Genomic DNA, 25852 nt, shown 5'->3' on the forward strand with positions numbered 1-25852 from the left:
TAGCATGTGCAAGGCTGGTCATAGCTCGAGCATGGATATTGGAACAATCACCTCATGCAAATGAATGGTGGTGCTTGGTTACAGAGATACATCATATGGAAATACTGTTAGCTAGGAAAAGAGGTGCTAAAGCACTGGTTAAAATAGATAGAATTTGGGGCTGCTTGTTTCCTACTTGTGAATTGATTTAATGTGAAATTGAGCCCTGTTTCTTCTTACTATTTTGTAATTTCATTTACTCATTCCATTCTTTCTTTTTCTTTCTTCTTTCACTGCTTCTTGAAATATTTACGCTGATTTTGGAAATTTTTTGTTAAACAAAATAGTTTGTATGTGTTTAAAATGCTTGTGTCACCTTTAAATAAAAATGTTTAAAAAAAAAAAAAAAAAAAAAAAGGAAGCGTCTAGATCGCCTGGAATCCTTAACCACTAAGGCAAAATCTCCCTGTAGGGAACCTAATCAGCAGCCTGAAAAGGCCGGTCCCCAGGGAAATTTAGCCCAGAGTGGGCAATATGTACCTCAAACTGCAAAGTCGTTATCTGCCCCCTGTGATATTAACAGTAAAACTAATGATTCTGCAGCTTTAAAAACATGCATTGGACCTGCTAATATTCAAAACATGAGTGTCATTTATGCTCATGACGTCACGACAGTCCGCTCGAATACTGTCGATATTAATATCGGCAAACATGTTGAGCCAAACAAGGATGTTTTTTTTTTTTTTATATTTATTTTTATTAATTATAACACAAGAGGAAAATGTACATATCGGGTGTCAGGTAACAAAGAAAATACTGCCGTGGGCGGGCAGACGGGTTAAGGAAGTGCATTACAATCAAATATCAGCGAGATTTCAATATTAGTTAAGAACCGAGGCAAAACGAAACAATACAGATGTCCACAAATAAACCACATCAGTACCCACCCCCCAGGAATGGAGGATATGCGAATTAAGCGGCCGACACCCAGATATGAGATGGAAAGGATAAGGAGAATATGCCACATCTCTCGTGAAGAGGGAAAAGGGAAATAGAAAGGTCATAGAACAAAACAAAGGAAAAATAAAAAATAAAACCTCAACCCCCCACCCTGCACCCCTGCAGATGGCTACGACCTAACCCCACTAGCAGCGTGCCTGTCGCCCCCTAAACTACACCCAAGGAAGGGAAAAGCTGGAGGAGGAGATATATTACAAAACGATACGGGCTCCTGAACTCCCTTCCCCCCCGCCAAAAGCAGACATCCCCTACCGTAATATGCAGCAAATTAGGATCGACCAATAAACAAAGTAATAGGGGAGCCACCGACAGGAAAAAAAGGGGGACCACCCCGCCAGGCCCCCGGCGCCACAGAGGCAGCAAATCCCTGTTCGAGCATGGTAGTAGCGCCAAACCCAGACAGTCAGAATCCCATCCGGCCCTCACGCCCACAGACTAAACCCAGCAGAACTAGAAGAAAGTCATTGCACGAAAGTTAATTCAAATTCAGCCCTGGCCCACACGATCCATTATAACCAAGTCACGATTCGTCATGCGAGCCCTGGCCAGTCGAACCGCCATCCAAGCGAGAACATCCAGAAATAGAATAGTGTCCAAGACGACACGAAAGGAGTGATACCAGGATAAACAGTCACAGAGTCGTAATGTCAAAGCAAGTTCACTGCCCACCAGCGATAAGTCAGCAAAGCGTTTTTGGTCACTCGGAAATAAAAGAGGCGATGCAATAATCTGATATTCACTGGGGAAGTCACACTGAAGTACAGGGATAGTCACATCCAGCTCGGGCAATATCGACACGGGGCAATCCAGACAGCCAGTACTTTCGGGCTCGCTCGCCGCCATCTTAGGGTCGCAAGAAAGTTCCATGTCCGATTCCAACACAGAGTCCTCGATAGCGATCGGTTCTTGCACCGCGGGTGAGGCATCCCGGCTCACTACCATCAAAGGGTCAGTGTCCGGTCTCCGGCAATTGTAATCAACCGGTACCCCCAACTTCTGGACAGTGGCGGTGACACGGTCGTGGAGCTCCCAAATGGCGGCCATTATTGTGCGTAGCGACGGTGTGCTTTCAGCCCGCTCCATCGCCCCTCAATGAGCGACCGGGCGGGTATCCGAACCCCGGAGGTCGACTACTTCAGGGCACCAGGCACAGGCACTACAGATGACAACTGTTAGCAATGCAAAAGTACAATCTCAGCACCGTCGCCGCCAGCGAGGAACCTAGCCCATCAACCCCGGGAGCTCAGCGGGGTCTCCGGGCGGCGGATCCCCAACAAAGACAGTTCTTAAGGCGAGCCGCCGTAGTTGCAGGATAAAACTGCCACCGGACACCATCCAAAACGGAAGGGACAAAAACGCCACTTTGGGAGACCGGAACCACCCAAGTCATGCGGCCGATGTTGTTGCACTCCAACCCAGCAGGGTTAAAACTCGAGGCCCCGGCTTCAGCTCCGGATTAGGCCGAAAATGGCACACGGCGTATCTTCCTCATGTGAGCAGCCAGAAATTTCGGGATTGCACCTTTAGAGTCAGGCGCACTTCAGCTACACGGGAGTCCGGCGGGGAGTCAGGATGAAAGGCAGGATGTATCAGCGGACAACAAGGAGGTTTTCTACCTCCAGCATCTTGCCCGTATGCTTTGGTTCTTGCAGGGGTACCTCCATTAGAGAAAAACAAAATAGAGTCCTGGGAACAACTTCGGAACAAAAGTGTGGATTGGCTGGCTAAATACAAAGGGTACAGGAGGTGGGATATACATGATATTCTAATGGTACGAAGGGTAGGCTGGGTGGGACCAGCAGAAAAAGCTATTAGGGGTGATTGTATTGTCATCAACTTTAGCCGACCAGGTATTGTTAGATCTAAACTAGTTGTTAGAGAGACTAATTACCCCCTACCCACAAACCTAAGTACACTACCCCTCGGCTTCTTTTATAGACCACCACCGACACAGTGCTCATTCATTAGCCCATTTTCCCAATCGGTAAATAGGTTCTCTCCCGTCTTTGACCTAGACACTCTTGATTGACCTTTTTCTAAATCTCAACCGACTGTTTCTGTATTTGCGGCACCCTTTGAGACTCCTAAAATTAATATTGACACTGAGGTGGAAACTTTCTCCAAATGATCATTCTGACTCATTACTACTGGTGCTGAGCAGGAATGTGGCTGGTCTGGCTCCTAAACTAGACATCGAAGAATGGGTTAATATGGTAAATAAATTTGATATCCTTATCCTGGGCAACTAAAGAATTATACCTAGAAGGATATGAGTGCTATAATATTATACCCCCAAACACGGTAGACCCTCTGGCGGTTTATCAATATGGGTCAGTATCGCATCAGGTGGCAGACCGAAATTAATTCCCATTAGAAACGCTAACTTTCAAGTACTGATTTATACACGGGGGGGTTCTATTTGTTTTTATTAATTTTTATAATAAGGACTTCTTAACCACACCTAACGTTAATTTTGTTAATCTTTTTAACTTTATTTCAGACATGGCTAATCTACTGGGAAAGCATAAACCGGTAGGGATATGTTTGGGAGGTGACTTTAATGCGAAGATAGCAGGGGGAAATACTGCGAGTCCCACCCAGCATATCTGAGTTAATCCATGTAAGAGAGGACACGAATTAATAAACCACCTATCAAATAGCAGCCTTTTAAATGTTATGGATATTGTTTCTGTAAATAATGGGGAAAATTCAACACCGACTTATAGAGGTTTTGGTCGATCCTCAACTATAGAGTATGTTTTTATATCTGCGCCATTAGAAGATCATCTGGTTTGGGCAGAGGTTAGGGCATCGACTTTTGGGGATCGCAATCCCATCTTAGTCTCTTTCTGGGCAGGCCCGAGACCCAAAACTAGAAAGGAGCCAGGGGCTGGCAATTTAGACATTTCCACTGATAACCTAAGAGTTAAATGGAAAGCATTGGACTGCACGAAGGTGTTCCAAAAGATGGTATACAACTATCCATCACTCTGTGAGACTTGTCTCACACTGGCTAACCCTAACCCAGAGGCAGTCTCTGCTTTTCTCTTACTATGCGCAGGTATTAAAGAACTAATCACCAGACCCGCAGCTACACCTCTACCCGACCCTAGGTGGTTTGATAACATTTGCTCCAGGGCTAACAGAGAACTCAGAGCTGCCCTATCAGCGTCCCCTAGAGATCCTAACCTCATTAGAGTACTAAGGCACACTTATAAAAGTGCGGTAAAGCACAGGCGAGATGTGGTTTTAAAAGAGCTCAGCCCAGGGGCCCCCGGATAGAAGAGCCCAGCTCAGCCCAGGGGCCCCCAGATAATCAATCAATCAATCAATCAAGCATTTATAAAGCGCACTACTCACCCGGAGAATCCCAGATAGAAGAGCTCAGCCCCAGGGCCCAGGAAAGAAGAGCCCAGCTCAGCCCCAGGGTCCCCGGATAGAAGAGCCAAGCTCAGCCCCAGGGGCCGCCGTATAGAAGAGCCCAGCTCAGCCCCAGGGGCCCGCGGACAGAAGAACCCAGCTCATCCCCAGGGGACCCTGGATAGAAGAGCCCAGCTCAGCCCCAGAGGCCACCGGATAGAAGAGCCCAGCTCAGTCCTAGGGGCCCCAGATAGAAGAGCCCAGCTCAGGCCCAGGGGCCCCAGATAGAAGACCCCAGCTTAGCCCCAGGGGCCCCGGATAGAAGAGCCCAGCTCAGCCCCAGGGCCCCAGGGCCCCCGGATAGAAGAGCCCAGCTCAGCCCCAGGGGCCCCGCATAGAAGAGCCCAGCTCAGCCCCAGGGGCCCCCGGATACAAGAACCCAGCTGAGCCCCAGGGGCCCCCGGATAGAAGAGCCCAGCTCAGCCCGGCTCCTGAAGAGATTCCCTCCAGGATTATTCAGTCCATTTCTACAAACACGGCAGAAGGTGCTGACAATCTCCTACCTGAGCAGAGACCCGTGCAGACATGTCCAGGCTCTTTTCTCCTCCTGGGGTGCCGAGGGGGGGAGCCGGGGCTGATCTGGGGTCTGAGGGGGGGGCGCCGGGGCAGATCTGGGGTATGGGGGAGGTGCAGATCTGGGGTCTGGGGCGACGGGCAGGTCTGGGGTCTGAGGGAGGGGTCTGTGTGGGTCTGTAGATAGCGGTAACTGCCCACCAGACAGGGCTCCTTTCTCCTCTGCAGCAGACTGGACAGACCATGAGAGGCCGGAAGTGATGTCACCACCGCTGCTTGTGCTGTCTCTGCCGCCGCTGACCCGGAAAAGGAAACCCTTCTCCTTTTCATCCAATGTGCAGCTCAGTGAGATTCATCAGCAGACAAGAAGCGCCCTCTGCTGGCCGCTGACGGAACCGCCGCTTCCAGGTACCTGCAGTGAATACATTTCACACAAACAAGCATTTATACCTTTAAAAACCTGGGATTTCGGATGTCACAGACATGAATGTTTTTAAGCACCAGACAGTTCAAATACAGGGCCTCACACTTGGCTGCTGCTGTGGAAAAGTATTTATTGCTTCACTTCAGATGAGCATCTTCCAAACACTGATGTAAAGGACGTAAGAGTATTTACAGAAAGGTGACAACTGGAAGTGACAGTCTGTATTACAAAGAATATATCTGTATTTCAATTAATATTTCTGTATTTCAATTAATTATATGTAGTTCAATGAATATATCTGTATTTCAATGAATATATCTGTATTTTAATGAATATATCTGTATTTCAATGAATGTATCTGTATTTCGAAGAATATGTGAGCATATCGGTCAGTTTTGCAAATAAACTGGGCAGCTTAGTTATTTATTTAACTCATGTAGTTGCAGTTTTTTAAATCCACAGGGTGGTACACAGGAAAGTAAACAGAGGAAAATACTACGGTCTTTTAAACACCAGATCAGTGACATTGGGTCATAGGTCATGTGTCAAAGCTGAAGGGGACAGAGCTGTATCCTCAGCACTTCTTGAGTGGGGTGCAGGGGGGAGTCATCTAGACAGTCACCTTGAGGTTTGTCTTAAGCTTTCTAGAGTGTTCATAGGACTTTGCTCTTTCTGGTCCCTACACTCCAGGAAAGAACGTGCATGTGCGTGATCCAAAGGATCAGAATCAGCTTCCGGCCTGGCCATTGTAATGCCAGCCACGCGCATTGCTCGCATTCTGGTTGTCTGTTTGTACCATACGTTATCTTAACAGCATCCATCTAACATTTTCTAGCTTTACAATTGCACCAAAATACGTTCTTATTAATGTCATTCTTTTTTGAAGGCCCTTGGATTTCTATCCATGGGCTGTGTTTGGATGCGTATCATTGGAAGAGATTTGTAAAGTATCAGATTTTAAATTAGTTATGCCACTGATGGCCGTACCAACCACATATTCCTAAACATAATGGGGTGCATTGTAGTGGCGGTTTGTGACTTTTGAAAGTAGTAAGGCGTAGAAGTTGGGGCTGAGTGTTACATCGGAACCAAGCAAAGCAAGCAAGCCTGGTCAACAAAAGGGGATTTGGGGGTTGTCCCCTCTGTGAAAATGTTTAAAAAGAGTGCACTTTAATACAAAATTATTTGACATGCAATTAGACATGGGGTCACAAAATTAAAAAAGTTCTGGCAACTGCCTCCTTAAACTGACCGACTTGCGTGCACAGCTGTACCTTTTATAATGTGTGTATGTAATTGTGATTGTGTGTACATGTAGTGTGTATGAAGCATGATCTGCTGTACTGTACCTGCTATGTGTGTATAAAGCGTGTGCTGTTGTTGCCTGACTGTACATGTCAAATGTAAGTGAGCGAGAGAGCGAGTGAAGCTTTTTCTGATATTGATGTGTGTGTGTGTGTTACTGTCTGTTTGTGAAAGCACATGTATGTGCAGCACTGCTTCTGCCAGAGGGTGCCTGCCAGTCATGTGTGTGTGTGTGTGTGTGTGTGTGTGTGAAGCTTGTGCTACTGTTGCCTGACCAGCTGCTGTTCCGTGTGGGAGAGCAGAATGAAATGGTAAAGCTTCTGCTTGTTAGCATAATAAGCGAATCTCGAGAACAGTGTTTACACTACACCATGGCACTACACAAACACTAAAACTGCTGGCCGCTGACACGGCTTGCTGCTTTACTCACCAAAACACGGGGTGTGCAGCAGCGCCTACTAGTGCCTAGAGAACCTGCTCTCCGGCGCCTCGGTGACGCTGTCGAGTAGTGAACCGCCCTCCTCATATCGGACTCTCGCAGGGCTGACTCTACCTGATTATCTGCTCTGAGGGGTTGGAGGAAGTGGGTTCCCAAAGGCCACAATTAAGAGGCAGCCACATCCCTCCTCTCAGCGAGCCCTATGTCATTGCTGCGCAGTTTGGCTTTTTAAACCGGCTTTCTTGGGGAGAGAGAGGCCCTTCATTACCAGGTCTTAAATCCTTGTGTCAACTGATAAGGGGGAGGCGTGAGGGAGCCAAGCCCAGGAGCTGTGTGCTCTGCCCATCGAGGGCTCTGCTGCTGCCTGGCACCGCGGAACAACTTTGAGGGCAGATCTAAGAACCTACAGCCTACCAAACAAGCATTATAAAATGCAATAGATCTAGCCTTTAATTAACTTAAAGCTACTTGCTTTGCTATACAATACCATTAGCAAAGCAAATGGCTTTAACTTAAGAAAAGGCGAAACCTATTGCATTTTCAATGCTTGTTATCGTATTGCCTCAACGAATGGACTGCCACCAACCGCCTTCGCATTAGTTAAGAACCTTGTAGTTGTAAGTCTAGCTCAGCTAAGATGACAGTAGCCTTCCTGAGTGACCTTTAATTTGGGATTTAGTGACTACCTGCCCTGCCCGGGGTAAGGTCCATTTATCGGTGCAGCTTTTCAATGCAGAGGGCTTTACTTTGGATTTTCTTTTAGCCCTTTTAGTTCCCGAGTATCACAAGTCAGCATCTAAAATGGTGTAACCCAGCTAGAAGCTATGGCCACACCTTGCCCTGCAGAGCCATTGGAAGCCCTTGGGCGGAGGGGGCTTCACCAGGCCTAGTGTGGCGTCTTCTGATTGATTATAGCATACATCTGCATAGCATAGTAATAGGAAACTTCAGAAAAACTTCAATCAAACCACCTGTAGCACATTATACAAAGGGCATTTTCAATGGACACAAAACAGCCAGAGATTCATTTTCTACAAACCGCTGAAGACTGTAATCAGAAGCCTGCAAACAATCACACACAGCACCCGCCTTACCCCGAAACACCAGCACGCCCGCTCTTACGTTTGAACAACTTAGATGGACTGGGTAATTCATCCCAAGCCTTTCCAGCTATTGTGGCCTCAATCGATGCACTCTATGCATACAGAACAGCCTCAATGTACATTGATCGCACAATATATCCATAGCCCAGTGTTCCCCAAAAGCATCAGTTTTACAATGGTGGCAATAAACAACAACTGCACATTGATTTCCAAAGACAGCATCAAATACTGCTCACCCAAATAATCCCTTTGCTTAAACAAGGCCATTATGGATTGCGCCACAAAATAGATATAACACATCGGTTTAAAAATATTTTTCTATCACAAGTTATATTTAAAACAAGCATTTGCAATGCAATAGGTCTCGCATTAGGAAAGTTTGAGCTAGTGGTATTGTAAATGACATTTTTTTTATTTATGTGTTGGTTTTGAAAATAGTGAAATTAATAGCTTTGTCATTTACAATGCCAATAGTTTAAACTTTCGCAAACGTGACACTTATAGCATTTGTAATGCAATATTTGTTGTATTTACATGACTTAGATGTATTAATATTACAAATAACAATGGCTTTTATTTTTTTAAATAATTAATACTTAAATAACAGGTATTGTAATTTATAATGGCGATACCGTAAACTTGTGTAAATAACTTTTGGGAAGATTATGTTCAGTGTATTTTATTGTGATGAAAATCCAAGAACAGAAGTGAAATATTAACATCTTTTTGTGACATTTGTAATAAAGCTTGAAGCATTGAGAGAACATATTAGAACCAGTTGTTATTGAATGGTTGCACAGAGTGATGCTGTGGCGTTCAGTGGTGCTGAGTGATGCTGTTGCCTTCAGTGGTGCTGAGTGATGCTGTGGCCTTCAGTGGTGCTGAGTGATGCTGTGGCGTTCAGTTGGGCTGAGTGATGCTGTGGCATTCAGTGGTGCTGAGTGATGCTGTGGCATTCAGTGGTGCTGAGTGATGCTGTGGCGTTGAGTGGTGCTGAGTGATGCTGTGGCGTTGAGTGATGCTGTGGCATTAAGTGATGCTGTGGCATTGAGTAATGCTGTGGCATTCAGTGATGCTTTGGCGTTGAGGGATGCTGTGCACTGAGTTGTGCTGTGGCGTTGAGTGGGGCTGTTGAGTGGTGCTGTGGCATTGGGTGGTGCTGTGGCATTGAGTGGTGCTGTGGCATTGAGGGGTGCTGTGGCATTCAGTGGTGCTGAGTGATTCTGTGGCGCTGAGTGATGCTGTGGCATTGAGTGATGCTGTGGCGTTGGGTGGTGCTGTGGTGTTGAGTGGTGCTGTGGTGTTGAGTGGTTCTGTGGCGATGAGTGGTGCTGTGGCATTGAGGGGTGCTGTGGCATTCAGTGGTGCTGAGTGATTCTGTGGCGCTGAGTGATGCTGTGGCAGGATGGATCCCACTGATTTCAGAAAAGGTCAAAGGGTGCGTAATATCACATCTGCCACCACCAGCAGTTTGGTGAATGGGGGACAATAATTGTAAGGTCACAGTGAAGCTTTTATTGTGGAAGTGGAAAGTGCACCTGCCCCTGAGAGCCAGCTACGAGACGGGACAGTAGTGTGTGCCAGCAGTAGCACCACCCTCCTTCGCTTGTGAACTGGGAAACTCTTATCACATGTAAAATCAGAGCAGAACCGTGGAACATACACAGGCGCGGGACTGGAAGCTTCCATCCAGGAACAGCGGGTCAGGGGTCAGGCACTGCAGACACACTCTGGGTATCGGTCAGCATCTCACCTGGAAGGACGATGTGTCCTCTTCTGCAACAGAAAGGGGCAGGTAGAGGGAGGGAGAGCAGGGGCGGGAGAAGCGAGAAATGAAATAGGAGCAGAGAAAACAGATAAGGGAAGGCAGTGTGGACAGAGGAGAAACAAATGCACAAATAAAGTGAGGGAAAGGATAGAAAGAGAGTAGAGTGACAAGATAGAGAAACAGGGACGAGGGGAGACGTTTAGAGAAATATGAGGTTGAGAGAGGATGAGAGGGACAAAGGGAGGTAGAAAAAAAATGAAAGGAACAGAAGGGAGGAGGGGCCAATCGAGAATGAAGGTGGGGAAACAGGGCACGAGGAAGTAGGAGAGAGGGAGAGATATAGAGGCGAGAGAGCGAGCAGGCACAGAGAGGGGAAGGGGCAGAGAAAACGTGTGTTACTTAAGTAAATAAAGCTGATTAAATATCATTTCACAGCGCCTAATCACAAACCTTTAACCCGGATTAGCATATGGCAGCAGGTCAGCACTAAAAGAAAAGGGTGAAAAGTAGCCGGCAGAGGAAAGGCAGCGCTGGGAGGGGGGCTGGGTAACCATGCCAGCATCCCGATTCACGAGCAGATGGTCCTGTTTATGACCTGCGGAGCGCGTGAAGTGGATGGTGGCAAATGGACTCAAAGCGGCTGGTCGCTTTGATGTTCTTGGCTTGCTTTGTGGGATGGCGGGAGTTTCAGATCCTCAACAGAGTCAGCAAGTTTCCAAGTACTAAGTGCAAATGTAGTCCTTAGTACCAGGTTATGGTCCTGTCCAGATTTTCATTCTGCTCCTCTAGTGCACGATGAAACATAACCAAACTAGGGCACAAATTAGAAAAGCAAGACTGCGTTATTCAACATGCACAGGGATATGGACTTGAATATTAAGCAGGCCTCCCAGGTGCACTTTAGAAATGGGGCTGGAGAGCTGTGCAGTCTGGCTGCAGTCCAATATCTATCTATCTTATTTAATATCTGTAACCCTGCTGAAATAACCAGTGATAGGAGCAGAAAAGCACCACTGTTAGTCTGGTACTATAGTAGCTCCTGTTGTGATTGGGATTCTGAAACTGGGGGATCAGGCATGTCAAAAATGAAACAACTGTGAAACAAACTATACTTATAAAAGCAGGACAAATGTATTTGTAAAAGAGTCTGCTAGCAACAAATTGATACTTGCGGTGTGAGTTCAGAGTACTTGGGTCACTGTGAAGCGTGTAGTCAAATATATGATGACATGCTAGCGAAAAAGCACCAAAACTCAGGTAAAAAAGACAAAAAAACACACAGGACACATCAATACAATGATCGACCATGGTTTCAAAGAACAAACTCTATATTTTGTTAAGACTTTTGTGAATCTGCCTAATAGGTTGTCATCTTGTCGGGGTGCATTTGTATCCATGTCTACTGTCATAAGGGTGGGGGCTGTAAGCACCCGATCATCGATGGTTCGGCATGTTCCCAGGCTTCCAGGAACCTGAGACAGGCCTTGGGTGTTAAGGCCCGAGATAGGATGGCGCTCAAAGGTCACGAAGAGCATATAAGGCTGCTCTAGCAACTCGCGAGTCGGCCCTGAAGATGGAGGCCTGGAGTACACTGAGTAATAGCTCAAAGTTCTGGTGCATTATTAACAGCCCATTTCTATCTGGAAATAATGCTAAATTACTGGAAGCCCATATCACTGAGGACAATTGAGTACATCATTTCGAGGGTATCTTCCAGTCGGATACCCCGCCAACTGAGGGGCAGGAAAGGGTGGAAGGCAAGTCGGAACTTATTTTTACCACCCAAGAGGTAAGAGCTGGTATTCTGGGTCTGTTTAAAAACAAGGCCCCCGTGCCAGATGGGATCCCGCCATATCTCTACATCACCCACGTAGAAACCTGGGTGCCTGTCCTCACAGCTGTTATCAATGCTGCAGTCCAGGTTGCCGCCCAGATTCTTGGGCTTTATCGATTATAGTCCCGGTATTTTAAAAAGGGATATCGGTACAGTACCTATTGTTATAGGTTCATGTCTCTTCTGGACTCTGTGGTGAAGGTGATGGGCCACATGGTACTTGACACACTTGTATCTTGGGTTGATGAAAACAACTTTTTATCCGATATCCGAAAAAGCTTTCGCCCAGGTAGTTCCACCGTGGAACATTGTTTTAAACCTGTACATGGTTCTCAACAAATACATTGTGGCTCGTTCCAGCCCCATATACCTAGCCTTCATGGACCAGTCCTCAGCATTCGACTGTGTCAATAGGTCCAAGCTGTGGCAGCTGATGTCCTCCATTGGCATAGACAGTAACATCATTTTATTTCTGCTGGATCTTCACCGTGATTCAACCGCGGTTGTCTGCTATTCAAAGGATCTGAAAGTGTCCAGTCAGCTTGACATCAAGAAAGGGGTGTGTCAGGGGTGCATTTTAGCACCCTTTCTTTTTAACCTCTATATTAACTCCTTAGAGAAGACCCTTTTGGCCACAAATGCTGATTGTCCTCAGGTTGGCAAGCGTAGCCTGCCAGTCCTCCTATACGCAGACGATGCAGTCCTTGGGCGAAGGCAGCTAGGGGCCTAAAACTTCTTCTGAATTCTTTTGCCCTTTTTATGAATGACTTGAACCTTTTGTTAAATCATTCAAGTCGTTCATTATGCAGGTGGGACCTCGTAAAGTTAAGCAGTTCACTTTTAAATTCGGACTTTCGTCAATACCGAAGACCAATGTTTTCTCCTATTTGGGAGTTGTGTTTGACGATTCCTTGAGTTGGTGCCCTTTGTTTACTTGGAAGAAAGGTGATCTAGTGAAAGCTTTTTCAGCTGTTTTTAACTTTGCCAGCAGAGTGGGAGGGAAGCCAGTAGGGGCTCTTTTGAATACATATGAAGACAAATATATCTCAAAGGTTAGTTATGGGAGTGAGATATGGGGCCACATTGGGGTAGGGGCAGTGCAAAATGCTGAAAACTCTTTCCTGCGATGGGCCCTTTCTGTCCCACAAAGCACCCCGTTTTATGTTGTGCACGTAGAGTTGGGGATGCCTTTCCTCTCAGATTTACTGGTTTTCCATCCCCTAGCTTTGTGGCTTAATATTTGGGCTAATTAAGAAAATACACTTAGCAAAGACATCCTACGGGAATGCCTTTCACTTGACCATGTCTCAAGCATCCGATGGCTCCAGTATATAAGAGTTGGCCTCTCCAGGGTAGGTAGGAACTATTTGCTAACCCTGAGCGCATATGTAAGAGAGACCTTTCTCTGGTCAAAGAATGTTTTTTAAAGAATGAGCTGCTGTGATAGAAAGGGAAATTAGCTGTGTAAGCCTAGTGTGCATAAGTACATTGGGCCACATGCATCAACCTATTTAGGAAGTGCAAACGGTGCGAATCGGTAAATTCGGCGATTCCTAAATAAGTTTTTGGGATGCATCATACATTTTTGTGAAAATCGCTATTTTTAGTGATTTCCAAAAATGCGATTGCTTTTAAGGAATCGCAAATTTGCGATTCCTTAAAAGCAATGCATGATTGTTTTTCAAATAGCGAATTAGCAATTAGGGGGTGCAAATTACCACGAGGTTGAACCTCGTGGTAATTTGCGAAAAGTTATGAAAATGCTCAAAATTGCATTTTTTAAACTTTCATGTTACAGACACACATGTCCTTAGGACATGTGTGTGTGAAACATGCACTTTAAAATACATTTCAGGAGTGCAGGGGGGGGTCCTTTGGACCCCCCTCTGCACCCTTGCAATGCATCAAACAAATGGGATTCGCCAAAAAAAAGTGCAAAACGGCATTGATTCCTATGGGCCTCTAGGCCCATAGGAATCAATGTGATGCCATTCCTTAATTGCGATTCGCAATTAAGGAATCGCAAATACCGAAAATTAAGAAATCCTAAAAACTTTTAGGATTTCTTGATGCATAGGATTTTGCAATTCCTAAATTGCGATTCCTTAATTTTCGCAATTTAGGAAATGCAAAATCCTACATTGATGCATGTGGCCCATTGTGTTCAAAACTGTACCAACCATCGAACCTTATTTCCTAGGGCTTAAAAGCATCCATGATCTTTTTCTATTCACCCAGTTTCGGCTCAACTTCTTCCATTACCTCTTGGCACACCCTTGCGGCTCTCACAGAGGCCTCGTGCCTCATGCCCTGTGGCTGCAACAGTGAGTCTCCTCAGGACATGATGCACTTTTTTAATGTTTTGTAATTTTAATGCTGTGTTTCATAAAGTTATTTATTATTCCCATTCTCAAAAAAGCGGGGTTTAGGAGGGTGAGACCAGCTCTTAACTTTTTACAACTGCTCTAATGACACTGTTTTGCATACGCTTAACTTTTTACGGGTCACTGTTCAGGTCAAGCTGCGATTAACTTCTGTACTGTAATTCATGAATTTTTATCTTGTGTTTTGATTAACTTGGACATATTATATTTGTCAATCTGTAACTTGGAAGATGTTTTATCATTTTATGTATGACTTTATGGTTTTCTTTTATAAAACCGAATAAAGTTTGTTGCTAATAATCAATAGGGGATTCATAGCATGGTATCCCTCACAATAACTCCAGGAGTCACAGTCCACACAATGGACATGCGTTGTTCCCCCTACTTCCAAGTTTACATGTATCCCCAATCACCTGCCCAAACCTCTCCCTGCTGATGCCAATGTGGTACTCCGTCAAGCCGCAGACCATATCTTTGGCCCCTTTGAAAGTGCCCATACAATAAAAATGATGCAGTTGTAAATACATATCAACTACCATTTGTTGTGTTTGAAACATTTTATTGAATAATAAAACCTAATAAACATAAGCTGATTATTAAAGCAAAACAGAACATCAGTTGCCATACACATAAGAGACGATAGTTGTACATAAAAATCAACATAATGTAACACAGCAAAGTTATGTAGAGCACATTTCCTAATTTCGGGCAATCTTTAAAGTTCAACAATAGAAACGTTCATAAAGAACAGGAAAGGAAACAAAGAAGGTAGGATACAGTGATTTCATTAATGTAATGCTTTTTACATATAGAAAAACAAATACTAATTATTTTCCTTAAACAATAAAGTCCTCACATTAAAATACTAAGAGAAATATATTGAACATTGAACATTTCATATGTAATTAGAATTCAATTAGAATATTTTAACCTCCTCAGCATTAATTGACTCATGATTACAACCTGAATGCTTTCTGGAAAGGAACCGCCTCATGGGGTTCAAAATCACATCTTTTCCAACAATAGGATTACAATGATAAACTTGAATTTCAATTCAATTTATTTATTTAGGCCATTTTGGAGATCAACAATTTGAAATATATACAAAATCCATACACTTTAGTAAAATTGTCTCCTAAACTTGAATTCCATCCACTTTTTGATTAAACACTTCCCATTCCAGCAAGCATCACAAGACCACTTGTTGTTATCTTCCCAATTAGTGATAATGTTTCGGCTGGCAACAACAATAAATATGTTTCGAATTTTACTTCCGAAAGCAAAAACATGCCATTTCTGAATCATGGTGCACAATAAAATGTAGGAACAGAAGGGCATCTTTTGGTGTAGCATTCATTAAGGTTTGACCAGGCTTGAAACTAGAATTCCTGATTTTTGGGACATTTAAATGTCATATTTTTGAAAGAGTTCTAACAGACCAGCAAGAGCTCCGTGAAAAATAGAAGATGACTGAATTGTACTTAGAGAAAATGTGCTGATAAGTAATGTATTGATTTAAAATACAATGGTCAGACAATGCTTGTGTATCTAATCTATTCAGATTTTAACTCCATAGTTTGTTCAATAAATTGACTGAGCATAATACTTGAAGGTCCATCTCTCAGATCAGTTCTATTACAGTTTTAGTTGCGATAACACTAAAAAAGATCAATGATAAATAGATTTTAAAAGCCATGGGTGGAATTGATCCTTGGTGTAAATCTAGATTATTGTCTGCAATGGAAACCAGTACAAACAGATCAAATCTAAAAGCATTGAATATGTTTATTATAGTGGTTTAGAGTAAACCCAGAGACACACATTGTTCCTGAAACTCAGAAAATGCATCTAAAGATCATGATTACATACTATTTTATGTCCAGAGACTGCTTTAGCTGCTTTCCTGTTTAAGTGACAACATTTACAAATATATTTAACAAAACATTAACGCTGGATGTCAGAAATTCTGTCTTTAAGTATTGTGTAAGAGTTATGTGTGATGGTTTTTATTTGATCTGAAGCAACACTAACACTAAATAGGTACATGCACCAGTTATAATTCAACTAACAATATTTGAAAACTTAATTTGGAGGGAATTGAGACAAATTGCCTCATGTTTTATTGTTAAAAAAATCTACTGGTTCAGTAGTTCACAGAGTTTGCAAATGCTAAACCCCTTTATGAAATGTACTAAGCCCATTTAACAATTCAGAATTTGGAAGGGGAATGTTAATGGTTTCCCTTCTGAATATTTAATACATTGTTAAGGTATGTATTGAGCTTTGAAACCATATGTGGACTGAAAAACAGTAACAGGAGGTAGTAGCCCAAGGGGACATTTGTGAATCTGAAAGTAAAATAGGGTGCATTAAAAAATGCCTTTATTTAAAAGCTATCACAGACAAAGTAGTGTGCTGACTCTACAAGCAACCACTTTTTACCAAATGGATTATTAGTACATGAGCCTCAGTATTTCCTATATTGCTGAGATTTAGTCTCTAATATTTTTGTAATGTCATGTAAATATTTGTTCCTGTTAGTTCCCATTTCAATATTGTAATGAAATGTCCCTATTCTTTTTGTCAAACATATTGAAATATCTTTCTCACAATTTTTGGAGCATTCTAAAAAGTGTTTTCACTCTCTAACTTGAAGCTTCCTAAGAAAAATACTGGCACCATTTCCTGGTTGCTCCTATATCATTTAGCTTTCTCACTAAAACAAGCACAATATTGATTTGTGAGAGGTGGTTATTGTAGTCCTACGCACTGGGGTTAGTTTAGAAAAGACCAAAATAGAACTTCCTTAATCTTTAGAAATAATACTTGGAAAAGTTTATGTTCAATAATTTCAGATACTTTACTGATAAAGATATCGGATAAAGATCCCCTAATTTCTTATACCTTGTGGTATCAAAAATCTGCTAGAATGAACAGACTTCTCTTCTAGATAAATCCAGGTTTGAGAAGTTATTAAATGCGATTATCAACTTTCTGTTATTGTAACACATTTTGTCAGTGCACAGAGTATTTTCCCTACATAGATCACAACATTTCATGCAATGGTCTGTGCTTAAACGTACAATGAAGGGGTAAAAATGCATTTCTACCACAATCAAGAAACCCTTGGGTCTCTGACGATTACTGTTTCAAATGAAGACCTAGCTAAAATGAAATATCCCTTTAAAAGGACAATTTCCCTCACCCACCATATTTGGCATGCTTCTTTATTGGGAATCTCCTTGCACAGTGATACAACCCCCTCACTGAGAGGGAGGAGTTCAGGCATGTTTTGTTGTAAAGAAAGGTATACTAAATACCACAATAATGAGCTCAGGGTAGTGGAGGCAGCAGAGTGAAAGTTAAAACTTGCTATAGGGTTTCCATTATTTGTACGCCCCTGGGCCAGGATTAAAAACAGGACACTGTGGGAGAAATATATATGCACTGTTAGAGTCAATAAAAGGTCAACATGTTTCAGTCTATTAACCCTCCGAAGAGGTGTTTGCGGTATTCTTCAGGACTTAATCAAAAGTTGTGCCGTTCAATGTACTCAATCAATAACAAGCATTGTCATAGCCAATAGGTCTCGCCTTTGGGACCTTAAGTGTTTAGCCATGCAGATTCAGTAACAATGTGAAATAATTACTATTGTAAAAAAAAGACTATAAACTAACTAAGCTAGACGTGACTTTATAACTGGTTAATCGAACGTTTCAGGAGGTTTAGTATATTTAAAGAACTCCTTTTTTCTATGATGTGTCATATAAAATTGATGCTCTAAATTTTGGTAAGAGTACACAACGTCAAGAAATTCAATACTGCTTTTATATCAATTTACCTTTGAAAGCTTGAAGTGAAAGACAATTCTAAGTGGCATTTGCTTATGAGTTGGTGCTAACGACTATTTCCGGATGACAATGTAATTAGCATTTTTTGTATAAGATGTTTTAAAAGCATGAGTAGGGAATGTGGCTATTTTGGCCAAAGGCTGCCCTTTCTATATGCATGCTAGTTTTAATTTGTAAACAGAATCACAATTTGTTATGTGGTACACTGTAATGTTAGATGAATCTGTTTTACCCTTCTGATAAGCAACGGATGACGATGAACCGTTTTTTCGTCCCTGGTTTTAAATGGATTCAGGTTGGAACAGACGAGGTGTTGGTTGACTTTACCTCAGAAAATGGTTGTTTCCCGCATGCTGCTTTCATGCGACTTAAATCCCTTCAGTGGAAGAGGCGGCTGCATGCCTGCATATATGGCCAGATAGGTACTTGGCTGTTTTGGTTCTCCAGTGGGGCTAGAATAGAAGCTGTTAAGGGCAGGGGCTTAGCTTCCCATTGGTGCAGCAGGTGCAGTGGCACCAGGTCCCAGATGCCTTAAAGGCCCACTGAACCCTGATAACTGCTGTTTGTCACAGTTCAAACAGAGGCCTGAGGGGCCCACAGAACAATGGTTATTGCTCTGTTCCACACTCCAAATAAAGGGCAGGGGTCACATTTCCTTTCTTGCCTTGGGGGCCAGGGCACACTGGCTAGGCCACTGGTTAAGGATGCAGTGTGGAAGAGGTGGCGAGACAGGTGGATTATCTAAACAGCTGGACGATGACTTCATGCATGGGTTTTAAAGTATTCATTACAATTAAAGACTGAAGCACGAATAGATATCATAATATAGGAAGGCCTATGTACAAATGCAGCTCGATTAGCGGCTGCCTTTAACTTCTCACTTATCACCTCTCCTAATTTACAGTTTTATATTAGATGCAGACATAAATCGTGACCTATGAATATGTTTATCTATCTTTAGGTTCAAATGACCCATCTTTTCCATATGCAAGTATCAGACAGGTCGGGAACGCCTAATGGCTTTGACCTTGATAAAGCCCCATTAATCACTGGTCTTGAAATGCAAATGGCAGCATTAGGCACGCAGAGGTGTATTCTAAGTAATCTCATTATGTTCAGCGTACGGGAGAGTATTTAGGGCATAAAGCACTTTGACAAAAACATTTGTGCCACCATAGAAATGTAATCTTCCTTGTCCTACCCTACTATACAAGTAGTACCACCTTCTTTGTATACCTGAATGAAATAGGCACACAAAATAGTACCGTATTTAAAGGCCCAGTTCAGAATTACATGGAAGGTGCACTGTCCCAGACTACACAACGGTGCAGTTTTCAGTGGGTGCTATCATTCCACACAGGGGGGAGCACACCAGATTATGCTGGAAAAAACATGTGGTGCCCCAACGTAGGCGCAGTTGTAAACCACCAGTCTGCTTACATAGTAAAGCGTCTAGCCGCTATTAAGTTAGGTGGCACGTTTCCCCTGCAGGTGGTTGGGGTCTGTCACCATCCTGTCAGGTGGGGGGTATACAATCAGTGTACCTCCTGACTGCTTGTTTGCCTTTTCGCCCGTGTCAATAATACAGTGCAGTCCTTGGAGGAGTAGTCAACTTGTATTCATGAAAGACACTTGTGTTTCTCGGATGTGTAATCCCCAGATGATGCCTGAACTGTTCCCCAATGGGCTATTTGTACATCGTATTGAATTGTATGGACTTATGAGCACTATTAATAATAAAAAAGAAAGATTTAGTGAGTGTTTATTGCCCTCTATGTCACTCTACTTCTAAGCACCTAATACAGCTTGTACAGTGCTTACTGTCATCTGCTCACTTACATTATGCTTATTATGCTTAATATAAATAGGGCACAATTTAGGCGTTTGTGTCTGCCTACAACGTGGACCTGATACAAATAGCAGTACCTACAAGGTGGATGTTACAATTCAACAAGAGTTTAGGATACGCCAGCACATATGACTTTGCATCAACATTACGGGGCATCAGTCTTGATGGCAAGCCAACTTAAAACTTATCAGTATTGTATACATTATTATCAGAGACTATACTTGCCTCTTGGATACAACTTTATAACAGAATTTTATTAATTTGTGTACAGTTGTGTGTATACAATAAAACAACCTCCCCACCATAATTGATCTGTCTATTCATCTTTTTGGGATCTGGAGTAGCATGCTACTTGCCGAAAAGCACTTCAACACTTCATCAGGGGTAGCAAGCGTTATATAAATGCAAAACCTTCCCTCTTCTATCTCCCCACAATCTTTTTTAACCCAACTAACAGACCAACATGTCCAGCTCTCATATACATTTTATATTTCCCTATACTAATTCACCACGAATCATTTTTGGATCCTATTCATCTTTTTGGGATCTGGAGTAACATGCTACTCGCCGAAAAGCACTTCAACACTTCATCAGGGGTAGCAAGCGTTATATAAATGCAAAACCTTCCCTCTTCTATCTCCCCACAATCTTTTTTAACCCAACTAACAGACCAACATGTCCAGGGAGGTCTGGAAGATAAGCCTGAAGCTCACTCATCCTGCAAGCAGAGGTGATGGCAAGCAAAAAAGCAGTCTTCAAAGGAGGCGAAGAGGACAATTATGTAGGCGCTCAAAGGGAGCACACATAAGATAAGTGAGGTCAACTCCCACTAGGGCATTACGAAAGGAGAAGGAGGAAAGAGATGAGTAATGCACTTCAGAAATCTGTTAACAATAGGATTGATGGCCATGCTCAAGAACTCGGGGTACCAGACTTGGGACTGATCGCGTTTGATCTTCTTCAGCAATCTTGGCAGAAGTGGTACAGGAGGCCGCAACTCCACTCGCAATGAAAAACGTCGCCGAGCGACAGCCGCTTTGGAAACTCTAACACGCAGAACTGCTGACATTGAGCATTCTCTTCGGTGGCGAATAGATCTTACCAAGGCTCTCCCCACTACTGAAAGAGACCTAGCACGACCTTCGAGTGAAGATGCCATTTGTGATCCATCATGCACTGGCGGCTGAGTTTGTCCGTCCTGGTGTTCAGTGAATCTGTTAAGTGTTGAACCACCAGAGATATGCCCTGATGTTCCAGCCATGTCCAAAGGCGAAGAGCCTCTTGACATATGGTCCACGACCCCACCCTGCCCTGTTTGTTGCAGTACCACATGGCGGTGGTGTTGTCCGTGAACACCTGCACCACTCTTCCTTTAACAGAAAGAAGGAATGCCTTCAGTGCAAGATGAATCGCCCGGAGCTCCAGAAGGTTGATGTGGTGCCTGGACTTCGCCGGAGACCAGAGGTCTTTGATCTCCACCATTCCCATATGGCCGCCCCAACCCAGGAGTGACGCATCTATCAGTACTGTGAACTCAGATCGGGGGAGGATAGAGCCAAAACTGTGCTGTGTCCAGAACCGCTCCAATGAAAAGGAGCTTATCGGTTAGAATCAGGTGCGACTTCAGCACGTTAACTGAGAACCCCAGCAAATGCAGGCAGTCCGTCGTAGTCTGGAGGTGGGAGCCTTCAACAGCCAGTCGTCAAGATAGGGGAAGACTGGAACCCCCTGATCTGCGCAGATGAGCTGCGACCACCGCCATCACTTTCGTGAACACCCGAGGGAGGGGGGGCTGGTAAGGTCAAAAGGGAGCGTGGTAAACTGAAAATGCATGTGGCCTACCGTGAACCGTAGGTAATGCCGGTGGGCAGGCAAGACGGGGATGTGAAAGTAAGTGTCCTTCAAGTCCAACGCTACCATCAAATCTCCAGGGTCGAAGGCAGACAAGATCTGAGCCAAGGTTAACAACTTGAACTTCTCCTTTCGGAGAAAGCGGTTGATGTCCCTGAGGACTAAGCTAGGATTCAGGCCTTTGTCCTTCTTGGGTACCAAGAAGTAGGGGGAGTAGCAACCCGACCTACTTCTGGCACAAGGACGCGTTTGACAAAGAGATCCATAACTTCCTGGAAGAGAAGGGCCAAATGATCCTCCGACATGGGATGAAATCACCACAAACTGCATGACCCTTACGCACTCCGCTGCTTGCGGAACTCCGCGTAGACCGCCAGAGTTTTTTTGTCACTTTGCGGAGTTCCTCACTGAGGAACTCCGTATAGGCTTAATCTTATCATGAAAAAATAGATATCAGTCATATGTTAAGAAACAAGGGTGAGTAGAAACCTTTTGGGTGGAGTAAAATTTAAGACATTATTATTGTGATTTTTTGGGCAATTAGTTGATTTTTGCAGGCACTAACACTTCTTTGTGTAAAGTAAAGACCTTGAGAGTTTTGTAACTTTCAGATACTCAAATTGTGGATTCTGTTGCAATGAAAAATATTTCCAGGCCTGAAATTTCTTTGGAGGTTGCATGCGGGCAGCCTAAGATATCCTGCAAGAGTTTCTTTATGAATTCTATTGCAACTACAAGATGTGCTCTCTCATGTAAAGTCAGGTTGTGAGAAGCTTTTCTGCAACTCAAGCTACGCCTTACTTTTCACCTGGTGTGGATGCATTTCACATGTGTAGTGAGATCTCCTTTCTCAGTAAAATGTTTCTGGCTTTCCCCTCCTGTATATGGCTTTAGTCCAGTGTGAATTCCCTCATGTGAAATGACATTGTATTCGAGACTAAACCTTATCTGACATTCAGAACACACATAAGGCATTTTTCCCCCGTGTGAGTTCGCTCATGACAAGTGAGAAGTAATTTGTAACCAAAACTTTGCTTGCATTTCGAGCACTCCTAAGGTTTTACCCCAGAGTGGGATCTCTCATGAAGCATAACTCTGTCTTTCAGATTCAAGCGTTTATGGCATAAGGATTTTCTCCAGTGTGGAGTTTCTCATGGTGAAATAGTGTTTTTCTCTGCAGCTTTTCTGGCATTCAGAGCACTCATAAGGTTTTTCATCAGTATGGAGTCGCTTATAGTTAGTGAGGCTGTGCCTATCAAATAGGAATTTCTGGCATTCACAGAAATTGGTAATGTTTTTCCCCAGTGTGCGTCTGCTCATGTAGAGTGAGATTGAGTTTAAAATTGATGCTTTTCTGGCATTCGGAGAACTGAATTATTTTGATGGTGTGTTTTCTTATGGCGCTTGTAACCATCTCTACCTCTGAATCTTTTCTGACATTTAGAGCACTGATAATTTTATTCACCAGTGTGGATTCTCACATGTTCAGTGAGATGAGATTTTTGGCTGAAACATTTTTGGCATTCGAAGCACTGATAAGGTTTTTCCCCAGTGTGGATTCTTATATGCTGAGTGAGACTGCTTTTTTGAATGAAACATATCTGGCATTCAGAGCACTGATAAGGTTTTTCCCCAGTGTGGATTCTTATATGCTCAGTGAGATTGATTTTTTGATTGAAACATTTGTGGCATTCAGAACACTGATAAGGTTTTTCCCCAGTGTGGGTTCTTATATGCAGCGTGAGATATCTTTTTTCACTGAAACATTTGTCACATTCAGTGCACCGATAACGTTTTACCCAAGTGTGGGTCCTTGTATGTTTAGTGAGTCTCATTTTGTCACTGAAACATCTCTGGCATTCAGAGCACTGATAAGGTTTTTCCCCAGTGTGGAATCTCACATGTGCAGTTAGAAGTGATTTAAGTTTGAAATCTTTAGGGCATTCAGAGCACTGATAAGGTTTTTCCCGAGTGTGGGTTCTTATATGCAGCGTGAGATGTCTTTTTTCACTGAATAATTTCTGGCATTCAGAGCACTGATAAGGTTTTTCCCCAGTGTGGGTTTTTATATGCAGCGTGAGATGTCTTTTTTCATTGAAACATTTCTGGCATTCAGAGCACTGATAAGGTTTTTCCCCAGTGTGGGTTTTTATATGCAGCGTGAGATGTCTTTTTTCACTGAAACATTTCTGGCATTCAGAGCACTGATAAGGTTTTTCCCCAGTGTGGGTTCTTATGTGCCGAGTGAGACAGCTTTTTTGACTGAAACATTTTTGGCATTCAGTGCACTGATAACGGTTTTCCCCAGTGTGGATTCTTATGTGCCGTGTGAGACAGCTTTTTTGACTGAAACATTTTTGGCATTCAGTGCACTGATAACGGTTTTCCCCAGTGTGGATTCTTATGTGCCGTGTGAGACTACTTTTTCTACTGAAACATTCCTGGCATTCAGAGCACTGATAAGGATGTTCCACAGAATGGGTTATTGCATGTCGAGAAAGACTTTGTTGGTTACAAAACCTTTCCTGGCATTCAGAACACTGATAAGGTTTTTCCCCAGTGTGGAATCTCACATGTGCAGTTAGAAGTGATTTAAGTTTGAAATGTTTTGGGCATTCAGAGCACTGATAAGGGTTTTCCCCAGTGTGGATTCTTGTATGTTCACTGAGTCTGCGTTTGCAACTGAAACATTTCTGGCATTCCGTGCACTGATATGGTTTCTCTCCAGTGTGGGTTATTATATGCCGAGTGAGACTGTTTTTGTCAATGAAACATTTCTGGCATTCTGTGCACTGATGAGGTTTTTCCCCAGTGTGGGTTCTTGTATGCCGAGTCAGAGTGCTTTGATCACTGAAACATTTCTGGCATTCAGAGCACTGATAATGTTTTTCCTTAGCCTTAGAGTGGTATCTTGTATGCTGAGTGAGACTGCTCTTGTTTTTGAAACATTTCTGGCAATCCGGGCACTGATAAGGTTTGTCCACAGAGTGGGTTATTGCATGTCGAGATAGGCTCGATTTGTTACAAAACCTGTTCTGGCATTCAGAGCCCTGATAAGGGTTTTCCCCAGAGTGGATTCTCATATGTTCAGTGAAATAAGATTTACGGTTGAAACTTTTTTGGCATTCAGCGCACTGGTAACGTTTTTCCACAGAGTGGGTTAATGCATGTCGATATAGACTCGCTTTGATACTAAACCTTTTCTGGCATTCAGAGCACTGATAAGGTTTTTCCCCAGTGTGGATTCTCATATGCTCAGTGAGATAAGATTTACGCCTGAAACTTTTTTGGCATACTTTGCACGGAGAGTGTTTTCCCCCACTGTGGATTCTCATATGCTCATTGAGATAAGATTTACGCCTGAAACTTTTTTGGCATACTTTGCACTGAGAGTGGTTTTCCCCTGTGTGCATTCTGTCAAATTCTGTGAGATAAGATTTATGGCTGTATCTTTTTGGGCACAGGTAACTTTTTTCCCCAACTTCGGTTATTTTGCCTCGATTTTAGAGTCAGGCTTGTTTAGATAATGTTCAGCACTTATCTCTAAAAGAAATTGTGTGTAATCTTCTCAACACTTGAATTGAGCAAAAAATGTCGGGAAGCAGTCCTGTAACACCTGTTGAAATTTTTCTAGCAGATAGTAGTATTTAGGTAATAGCCTCTCCGGCAGCAACTTCATTTGTGACTGAAGTTTTTCTCAAATCTATTTGTATAGGGTCTTAGCAATGCAGTAATAAGGTGTTAGTCTGATATTTAATGATTAAACTGATAAGTACCTTTTTGCACTGATGTAATGGCAGTAACTGAGGGTGTTAGAACGTGCACAGTACTATTGTGGATCATTAGTCGCAGAACATCTATGTTTGGTGTAAGGTTAAGGTTTGTAGTTCTAAAGATGAGGATTTATTTACATTAGCTATAGCGCAATGGTGATCCTTTAATCCATTTTTATATTTAAAAGTTCTACATATCACTCCTGCACAACAGATTATGTTGAGGCGATTTACATAGAATTGCAGAACAGTACACAATCAAAAGGAAATCATCTGAAATGGTCATGAACACAATAAAGTGGTGAATTTTTAAGGTTTTCGTAAGAGTGAGCAGAGTGG

The 25852-nt window shown here is 43.2% G+C and overlaps 1 long non-coding RNA gene across 2 annotated transcripts in view; it reads right to left on the reverse strand.

Moving 5' to 3' along the window:
• Positions 1 to 8876: 8876 nt before the first annotated feature.
• The window catches only part of LOC144806456 (uncharacterized), a 75017-nt gene continuing 58041 nt past the window's right edge, over positions 8877 to 25852 (reverse strand). For both annotated transcript variants that reach the window (XR_013605810.1, XR_013605808.1), the window contains one exon: positions 8877 to 9979. This is a non-coding gene — a long non-coding RNA (uncharacterized LOC144806456). The remainder of the gene's footprint in view (positions 9980 to 25852) is intronic.

Source organism: Lissotriton helveticus, chromosome 1_2, assembly GCF_964261635.1.
Source record: "Lissotriton helveticus chromosome 1_2, aLisHel1.1, whole genome shotgun sequence".
NCBI classification, from domain to species: domain Eukaryota; kingdom Metazoa; phylum Chordata; class Amphibia; order Caudata; family Salamandridae; genus Lissotriton; species Lissotriton helveticus.